The sequence below is a fragment of the Alosa sapidissima genome, chromosome 9 (genome assembly GCF_018492685.1).
Source record: "Alosa sapidissima isolate fAloSap1 chromosome 9, fAloSap1.pri, whole genome shotgun sequence".
Lineage (NCBI taxonomy): Eukaryota > Metazoa > Chordata > Actinopteri > Clupeiformes > Clupeidae > Alosa > Alosa sapidissima.
In genome coordinates, this window is record NC_055965.1 from 26,236,020 (window position 1) to 26,246,469 (window position 10,450).

Consider the following 10,450-nt stretch of genomic DNA (forward strand, 5'->3'; position numbering starts at 1 on the left):
AGCAGATGCTCATCATATCAACACATGATGATCCACTTGATGGAGATGATCCATAGAATAACGTACCATGTCTGCCAGCTGTACTGTGTTCACTGTTCACCTCTTACATCTGAACTCCCCCTGGTGGCTAAAATGCCACAGTGCAGCCAATGTGACTCATGCAGAGAGCAGAGATCCTGCAGAAGGTGTTACTGACTGTGGGAGTCCGTGCCCTTTATAGTCCTCCAACTTAAAGGCTCCCCCTGTTGGCCACACTGTTACACTGCAACCAGTGACAATCATGCAGAGAAGGAGAGATCGTCCAGCATGGCAGCCCAAAGCCACATAGCACTTCTAGCAACAGAGGAGTGTTTCTCATAGTTTGGAGACAGAAGCCTTTATCTCACTCTCTATATGTCTTATATCTTCTCTATCAGTGGAGTGGCTAAAATACTAAACGGACGTGCTACAATAAAGGCTGTTTGCCGGACATCAGTGTGGTGTGAAGACTCTTAATCACACAGGAAGCTGAGGGGCCACATGGCTGCTTTGAGGCACTTGTGTAGGGTGGAGGAGGGGTATCTAAAAGAAGCAAAAAAATGTAATAAAAAATCATTTATAAAATGTAAACTGCAGAATTATGAAAAAATAGATATGTGACTCTCTTTATCATATAGGAGCACATGCATGACGCACAGAAGTGAGATCATCATCAAAGAGGAACTCGCAGGACGTTGATCATCAGTTACGTCAGTAATTTATGCAGAGTTGACCACACTCTCAACAAGTATATAGTCTTTTGATTATATAGTTGGCAGTGTTGTGGTGTGAAATGTTGTTTTTACATGTCTACATACTACCCACTCAGGCTGACTATTTCATTGACATACATGTTGCTTAATACTTATATTATATATTTACTTATATATTATATTTACTGCATTTCATGCAAGAACTTCTGCAATTCTATATAGAGCTGCAGCTCTTCTGAGAAGTGGCTTGTGTATGAATGTGTTACCTACAAAAAAAAAGTTTAAGTTAGCAGATGAGTGTGTGTGTGTGTGGGTGTGTGGGTGTGTGTCTGTGTTTGCACATTTGTGTTTGTGTTTACACATTTGTATGTGTGTGTGTGTGTGTGTGTGTGTGTGTGTGTGTGTGCGTGTGTATGTGGGCTTGTTTAGTACTTGAATGGGAGACCTCCTTGGAAACTAAGAGGCTGCTGTAAGTAGTGTTGGTGGATGGTTAGTAGGTGGTACTCTTCCCTCTGGGCAAAAATTGATCTCAATGTCCTAGTGCAGTGACGGGGACACTGCAGGAGATGACATCCTTCGGATGAGACATTAAATCTAGGCCCTGGCTCACTGTGGTCATTAAGGGTCCCATGGCACTTATTACAATAATATCTGACCCCCCAATAATGGCTGCTGCACATCACCCAGGTGGGTGCTACACATTAGTGGTGGTATGAGGTCCCCAATCCTGACGAGCCAGACCCACATCAAGATGTAAGGCCTGGGGACTCACCATTTGCAGTGCTCAGTCCGAGGGGCGGGATAATCGGTTGTCTTTCATATTCCCTCTGCACGCAGTAGGATAGCACTACAACCCATGAGTCCCATGCGTTTTCCCACCAGCGGAGCTAGTTCTTTGACTAGTTCAAACTTTTGCCAACTTAAAAAAAGCTTAACTCGTGTCACGGGAATTCATGCCGAACCGTTGCAAATCTGCTATCAATCATTATGTTAAGCCCGCCTACCGACACACAATGTGATTGGCCTATCGAAGTTTAATTTTTCCAGCTCGCAAGCCAACGGAGAGTTGCTAGACTAACCTGGCAGCAAATTACATTTGCTGCCGCTAGGGTGCGTCTAGATTTCTAGGCTAGAGGTCGCCCCTTCGCTCTGAAGCTCTTTGGGTGCCATGGAAACACTATACAACTACACTCTGTTGTTGTTGTGTGTTTGGCTTGTTGTGTTTGCCTGTGGGTGTATCCGTGTCCACAGTCATCATATGCTTGTTTTCCATTTTGTGTAAGAAAGATTCATAAAGAGGGCAAGCCAACATTGTCAGAAACAGACCACTTTCTATACACACATTTGAATTCATCCAGAAGTAACATTATATTAGTGGACTGTGCCACTGCTGCAGGTGTGTATGTGTGTGTGTGTGTGTGTGTGTGTTTTGTAATACTGGTCCGCTCTCCATGATGTTTGTTCTCTGCTGCAGGTGTGTATGTGTGTGTGTGTGTGTGTGTGTGTGGTGTAATACTGGTCTGCTCTCCATGATGTTTGTTCTCTGCTGCAGGTGTGTGTATGTGTGTGTGTGTCTGTGTGTGTGTTTGTTTGTGTGTGTGTGTGTGTGTGTGTGTGTGTGTGTGTGTGTGTGTGTGTGGTAATACTGGTCCGCTCTCCATGATGTTTGTTCTCTGCTGCAGGTGTGTGTGTGTGTGTGTGTGTGTGTGTGTGTGTGTGTGTGTGTGTGGTAATACTGGTTCTCTCTCCATGAAGTTTGTTCTCTGCTGCTGGTGTGTGTGTGTGTGTGTGTGTGCGTGTGTGTGTGTTTGTGGTGTAATACTGGTCCGCTCTCCATGATGTTTGTTCTCTGCTGCAGGTGTGTGTGTGTGTGTGTGTGTGGTAATACTGGTCCGCTCTCCATGATGTTTGTTCTCTGCTGCAGGTGTGTGTGTGTGTGTGTGTGTGTGTGTGTGTGTGTGCGTGTGTGTGGTAATACTGAACATCTCTCCATGATGTGTATTCTCTATTGTAAGTGTGTGTGTGTTTGTGTGTGGTAATACTTAGCATCTCTTCATTGTGTGTTTCATGTCGTAGGTGTGTGCGTGTGTGTGTGTCTGTGTGTGTATGTGATAATACTGGTCATATCTCCATGGTGTGTGTTCAGCAATGGGGTGTCACTTACCAACCTGAGAGCATCTGTGCTGTTGTGGGGGATTCAGCGCTGACTATTAAACAAACTTCCTGGACAAACAAATACTATTGGGATCATCCTGATCTCCATTCTGACTATTAAACAAGCTTACTGGACAAAACAATACTATTGGGATCATCCTGATCTCCATTCTGATGGAAACTATAACTCCAGGATCCGTGTTGATTGCAGAAGAGCTGGGAGATGCCAGTTACGTATAAACTCATTAACTACATCAGATACTGGTCCATATAACTGCAGGATAACAACACACACTGAAGAACAGAAGCGGATTGGAACACCAGGGGTCCAGCTGTATGTCAGAGGTAAAGGGAAATAACATGACATTATGCTTGTTTACTAAGGTTCATCATATTACGTTTGTGTGTGTGTGTGTGTGTGTGTGTGTGTGTGTGTGTGTGTGTGTGTTTGTGTGTGTGTGTTTGTGTGTGTGTGTGTGTGTGTGTGCGTGTGTGTGTAACCTTCCACATGTCATTGTTATCAGTCTTATTGAGCTTTTATATGTCCTTTGACTTGTGTAATCAGACCTATAATCAGTGTTGTGTTCTCACTCATGGATGTCCAGATCCCCTAAAGACACCTGTAGTGTCCATCAGTCCTCCTGGTGATGTAGTGGAAGGCACCCTTGTCTCTCTGACCTGCAACAGCAACAGATCTGATCTACCAGGGCAGATCTACAGCTGGTACAAGACTGGTAGACCCACAGACCTGCAGCAATGGTCATCATATAGAATCACTATCTATCACATCACATCTACATACAGTGGAGAAGATTACTGTCAGACAACTTCTGTATGTGGTCATCTTGATGAGATCAGCTCCTGTAAGCCTGCAGGTTGCCTGTGAGTGTGTCATTTTTTACTTCCTGTAGTTACCTAACTGTATTTCCAAAAATTTGCTTTTGAGACATATATATATATATATATATATAGATCATTTTGAATCAGAAACAAGTTTTAAATAAATTGGTACAGGGGCATGATTTACCACTGTGTTGCTTTAGCTTGTTTAATATCAGTCTGTAACTGTTTGGAAACTGAAGAGACCAACTGCTGGACTTTTGAGAATTAAATACTGTCCCACTATGCCTGAGAGGATTTCAGTAGCTCAATAGCCTGGGTTCTTGTCATATTTTGCCTTTCATAATAAGCCAAATATAACAGCACTTTAGTTTAGAAGGGCAATTTAGCACCCTGTAAGGGAGGAAATGTTGGATTTCCCACAGCAGCCAATCAGCAGCCAAGACTAATCAAACAAACTTTTATGAGCAAAAACCATCACCAACAAAGCAGCCTTTGAGAACAGTTCATTGTTTTCCTCTCTTACTACAACAAATGCATAAATGAGTAAATAGTGTTAGGTGTTAAATTACCTGGGACATAACTGGACTATAAAGGTTTGCCATTTGTATGCAGATGGTCCAAAGAACACAAGAGTTGTGTCTGCTCCATCTGGTGAAATAACTGAGGGAACTAGAGTGACTCTGACCTGCATGAGTGAAGCTGACCCACCAGTACACACATACACCTGGATCAAGAAGAGTGGAGCTGTAGAACTGAAGTCAGGAAAGGAGAACACACTCACCTTCAGCAAGATCCGTTCTGAGGACAGTGGAGAGTATCTCTGTCGCGCAGCCAATACGATTGGTCAACAGGACTCTCCAGCTGTGTCTGTCCAGGTTTTATGTGAGTATCATAATATCCATTGGGAGTGCATTGCTAAGTTGACTGTATAAAATTATGTTTCCTATTTATTTAATAAAATATGAGGTACATGTCAAGACAGAAATATGATAATTAACTGTTTCCTTCTGTCCAGATCCTCCAAAGAACACAATAATTGTGTCTGCTCCATCTGGTGAAATAATTGAGGGAACTAGAGTGACTCTGACCTGCATGAGTGAAGCTGACCCACCAGTACACACATACACCTGGATCAAGAAGAGTGGAGCTGTAGAACTGAAGTCAGGAAAGGACAACACACTCACCTTCAGCCAGATCAGTTCTGAGGACAGTGGAGAGTATCTCTGTCGAGCAGCCAATATGATTGGTCAACAGGACTCTGCTGCTGTGTCTGTCCAGGTTGTATGTGAGTATCTGTATATAAACAGTAAACATTAGGGACAATCAGAAAGAAATGTATGTTTATCACTGCAAATCACTGTTAGACTGTTAGCAAAACAATGATTGATAAACAATAAGTACTTTTGTGTGTAGACTTTACTATAGTGAGTGTACTGTACTGCATGACATGTTTCTATGCCCTTCATTCCAGATGAACCAAAGAACACACAAGTTTTATTTTCTGAGTCTGATGTGATTGTCAATGGCAGTTCAGTGACTCTGACCTGCAGCAGTGATGCCAACCCACCAGTGGAGAACTACACCTGGTTTAAGGTGGATGAGTCCACTCCTTTAGGATCAGGACAGCAGTACAGCATCACTAACATCAGATCTGAAGATGGAGGACAGTACTACTGTGAGGCCAGGAATGAATATGGAGCTGAGAACTCTACTGCTATGGCCATCACAGTTGCAGGTATCTCTCTCTCTCTCTCTCTCTCTCTCTCTCTCTCTCTCTCTGTCTCTCTCTCTCTCTCTCTCTCTTTCTCTCTCTCTCTCTGTCTTGCATTGTGAGTTGCATTGTGAGAAAAAATATGGAGCTGATAACTCAAATGTGGTGTCAGTCATAGTTGAAAGTATCAGTGCATCTCATCACACTGCAGTGTAAGGGTGCATTCACACTAGACCATCTGGTCCAGACCCGAGTTCGTTTGGACCGATGGTTCGGTGATTTTTTTCTAATGTGAACGCAGTCTACCGAACCCGGGTGCGGACCAGGGTCCGCTAGAAAACGGGGGTCTGGGATGCGGTTTGTTAGAACTCCGTTGCAGTTTGAATGCTATCTGTTCCAAAACCAGGAAATAAACTACCGTTTTTGCAACATTGCCAAGCGATATTGGTAAAATGAAGCTGCTGTTTATGACACAAATGGACCCAGGTCTGCAAATAAAAATGTAATGTGAACAGAGATCAGCTGGGTCAGGGCTAGGGGGGAGTAATCACACTCGGGTACGGTCCAGTTAAACGGACCCAGTGTGAATGTGCCCTAAGTTGTAAGTCCTCATCTCATGTGCTTGCATTATATTTAAACTAAACACTAAAGAAAACACATAGAAGTTTGAAATGGTTTAGAATCGCTGAATTAGAATCTGAAACTGTCTAAAAAAAAAAAAAATCAAGACTGTCGACAATTTCTGTGTTGTTTTGTTGCAGCAAGAAATGCAACACAGACAAGGGAAGACCGGGTGAGAAACACAATATCGGGATTGTTTACTTGTGCAACATTCATGAATGGTTTATTTATATCATAAGTAACCAAGTAACCAAGTTATTGGTTATGTACATACAACTAATTTATTTCTCTTTAGAATACCCGGGATTATGTTAATGTTGCCCAGAGTGGACCATCTGATGGCACCCAACCTGATGCTGTTTACCAGAGCCTGAACCCCAACACCACCCAACCTGATGCAGTTTACCAGAGCCTTCACCTCAACACCATCCAACCTGATGTAGTTTACCAGAGCCTGAACACCAACACCATCCAACCTGATGCAGTTTACCAGAGCTTGAACCCCAACACCATGCAACCTGATGCAATTTACCAGAGCCTGAACCCCAACACCACCCAACCCAATTCAAATACTACCTAAAATGCAATTATGATAGGATAAGGGCCCCTATTTTGACTATTTTAAATGCCTGGTCTTAGCAGTATGACTTTAATATATGTATGATCAGTTTATGACCAGTTCCCTGTCCTCTTCCCATTTATGTGTTCTTTGTTGCTGATACCAGTGTCGGTGGAAGGCGAAATAGGAATATGTCACCCCCATGTTCATTGACTGTGTGCTACCTTCGCAGAAGCCCCTGTTTGCAGCGTGCAGATCGAGGCTCAATGTGTGGGGGAGCTAAACGTGGCTACTTTCCAGCGCTACTGGACCACATGGAAAAGTTATACAATTTTGTGGGACAATTGTGACTGGGTCTTACAAAAAAAAAAAAAAACGGTAGCCTACAATTCGGCGTTCTAGTAACATAAACATGTTATTATATTATAACAGGCTATTATACAGAAATAAGACTACCTATTGAATATGATGCTGTCTGTTAGGTGTGTGGGACTCTAGGGACGCTAGGGACTAGTCCTGATCAATATAGTTTGAAATGACAAAATTGTCGCCACCAATATTTTAGGGAACTCCTCCTGTGCTATTTGGACTGTTCCGTCGGCCAGGACGACAGTAAAAGAAACTTGATTGTCATTTGATTGGCTGAAACCGAAGTTTACCCAAAACCGAACCGGGTTTATCTGACACACACAACAGCATCAAAGCATAGCCTAGGCCTACTTCACTTTGTGGTGACACTGGTAGAAAAGCGAGCGAGTGTGTTGGTATAGGCTAAGTTATCAGGGATGTCTACCAATACATAACTGAAAAAAGCCCATTGTAAATATTCCCTTTGCCCTTCAGCATGCACATTTTGCCCCTTTTTGCACATGATTAATTGACATCCACAAATTCTTGCACTATGCGAAACCATTTTCCACTAGCCTAAAACCATAAGACTGAAAGCTAATTGCGTTCATGTTCTTCTTAAAGTGACAGGCACACAATTAGACTTACACACCACAAATGTGATGATATTAAAGACGTAAAGGGTAGCCTAATAATTTAAATATCAATATGATGTATTCACATTACTAAATATGTTTAGCTATTAGTAATTATGCAGATCATAAAATACTATTAATTAACAATATAAAGTTTATATGAATTAGAACTATGGAATAAATATACCAAAATATGACACACTATGACAACCATCACTTTCTATGTGTGTGTGTGTGTGTGTGGAGGGTCAATCAAATGCTAAGATTGCCAATGATGTGAATGATCACACAATATTCAATATTACTGATCAAGTCAAGGTGGTGGGGGCACCCCCAAAAAATCACAAAAGTATCGAAATTGACATTCTTTGCTTGGTTTTGATATTGAAACAATAATGTTGGTATTGAGACAACAGGAGTTGGGGATGTGTCCCTACCAAATCTGAGACCAAACCTCCGCCTTTGGTTTCTGTATATAATCTGCTGTTGATTCTTACATGGGCTTGCACTGAGCAGATATAGTAGTTTGGTGTTTCCTTTTAATATTGTTTTTATAATGTACTTTAGCTTAGTAAACTTTGTGCATGCTCTTTTCAAATTATCATATTTTTCATATAACAATAAAAATACAATGTTTTTTAAGGCTGTTCCTTTAATAACCAATAGATTGTTAAATACACTTTTTATACATTTGTTCAGTAATTGTGTACTCTGATTTTTTATCAAAAATACTGTATATAACTATAACACAATATTGTCCATCTGTTTGTGTGTTTAAATGGATTAAAACATTTTTAAGAAAAAGTGTCTATGATGATTCAAATAACAGCTTTGACTTTCCCTACATAGAGTAAGGAAGTCCATCTGGAAATTAGATAGATGTTTGCCAAGTCAATTCAGGTTTATTTAAAAATATCTTTATAAAAGAACACCAGTTGAACAAACTGCTGTACAAATGACAGTCCAGAAACCTGACAGACAAGCAGGTAATGATCAGGCATCAAACATTAGAATTTGTGCACAAATTAGCAAGCTGGCTCCCTATGGGGCAATTGCTATGTCGCTAACTTTTGAGTTCAACACAGTTTAACAACAAATAAGTCAAATAATCTCTTACTCCCCATTGCTGTGTCATCAGCACATTTGGCTTAATCTACTCCTGTGTTTTACCTTGATCTCAGTTTCTGTAAAAAGTTTTCATACTTGCCACGAGAGGTCATTTTATTAGCTTAGTATTGACACATATGATGTTTTTTTTTTTTAAGAAAGCCCCCAATTTTATCCCGGGAATACACCACTATTATCTTGAGCAGAGCTTCTTTATTCTAGAGTATAAATTATCATTGGCACTCAGAACAAAATGCTCTTTACCATCATGTCCATGAATGAAGATGCTATCACAGCAGTGGTCTATATATGTGTCTGAAGACAAAACAGAACCCTGCTCAGGCCATACTGAGAATATTGTGGTTTTCTCGGCTAATGTTCACTGTAATACAAATCGAACAAGCAGAGGAACGGAAAACAAGATAACATGAAGAAATCTGGGAAACTCCCTCTGTATGTCATTTGATAGAGTTGTGAATTGTAGTTTGGTGTCAGAGATCTTCATGTGATGTCATGGTGCTACTGTACTTCCTGTAGGAAGGACCTTATGTTATTATATTTTTATTTATATTGTAACGTCTCACAGCATGCCAACCATCAGCGTGCCCGGGGTTATACTTAGCGCGGGCACACTGATGATTGACAGCCGGTCGCTGTAATATGATGCCTGTCTCCAAAGTGACTTACGTATATCAATTATTACAAGGGCCAGTCTCTGTGGAGCAACTCAGGGAAAAGTGCCTTGCTCAAGGGCACAATGGTGGCAGCCGGGAATTCAACCCACACCTTTCCTGGCTACTGAGTGCTAGCCCAGCTCCTTTACCACTGCACTACAACAGCCCGAGCATCAGTTAGACAGGTGCATCTGTTGAGTTTCATTTGGCTTGTTGTTGATGCTTGTGAGCTGTGTCACCTCTCTGTGGTCTGCATAAGTCAAGGTAAGTCAGATATTTCACATGTTTATATTGTTTGTAGTTATGACCCTGCGCTCAATCATGTGTCTCGTCCATCAGTTTACTGTAGCTTATGTTGGCTACAGAAAACACTCGCACCTAAAAGTCATGGGAAGCTCCCACACAGTTGTAATGCACCTGTAGCTTATGTTGGCTACAGAAAACACTCGCACCTACGTCAGCAGTTTCAATATTCACCCTTGAGAGCCCTGGATTACCCTGAAAAACACACAACTGCAATAAACAAGCTGAGTGAAAAGTCCATCATAGCAAAACAGCCTATTTGGTCTCTTTAGTTAAAGGTGCAGTCAGCAATTGCACGTGAGCATTATGTTGATCACATTCAGCAATCATCACTTTCCGATCCACTTGCTACCCAATCTGTGAGTAAATGTTTCCGTCAGTGGTTGCTCAAACAATTAAATGCCCAACACCGGTGCCTAAAAGAAAAACCTCATGCAAAAATATATGATAAAGATTACAGTTAAGATAAGAGGACAGTGAGTGGAGGCAGTGGTGTAGCAGGTGTGTATGGTGTAAGTTATTTATTATTCACATAGCTGTCATATTTTGAGGGTTCCTTGTCTATGACTTGGCATCTTTTGTTCTTCTAAAAAACATTATGATCCATATAGTTACAGTTATTTAAAAAACATTTTTTTTTTCTAAAACCACAAGTCTCATTTTCTTATGAATGAGCTACACATTGTATTATTTCAAGGAATAGCATGTTGTTTCTTTCAATATGATTTGTCGATGTTTTTTTGTTTTTTGTTTGTGTTGTTTTG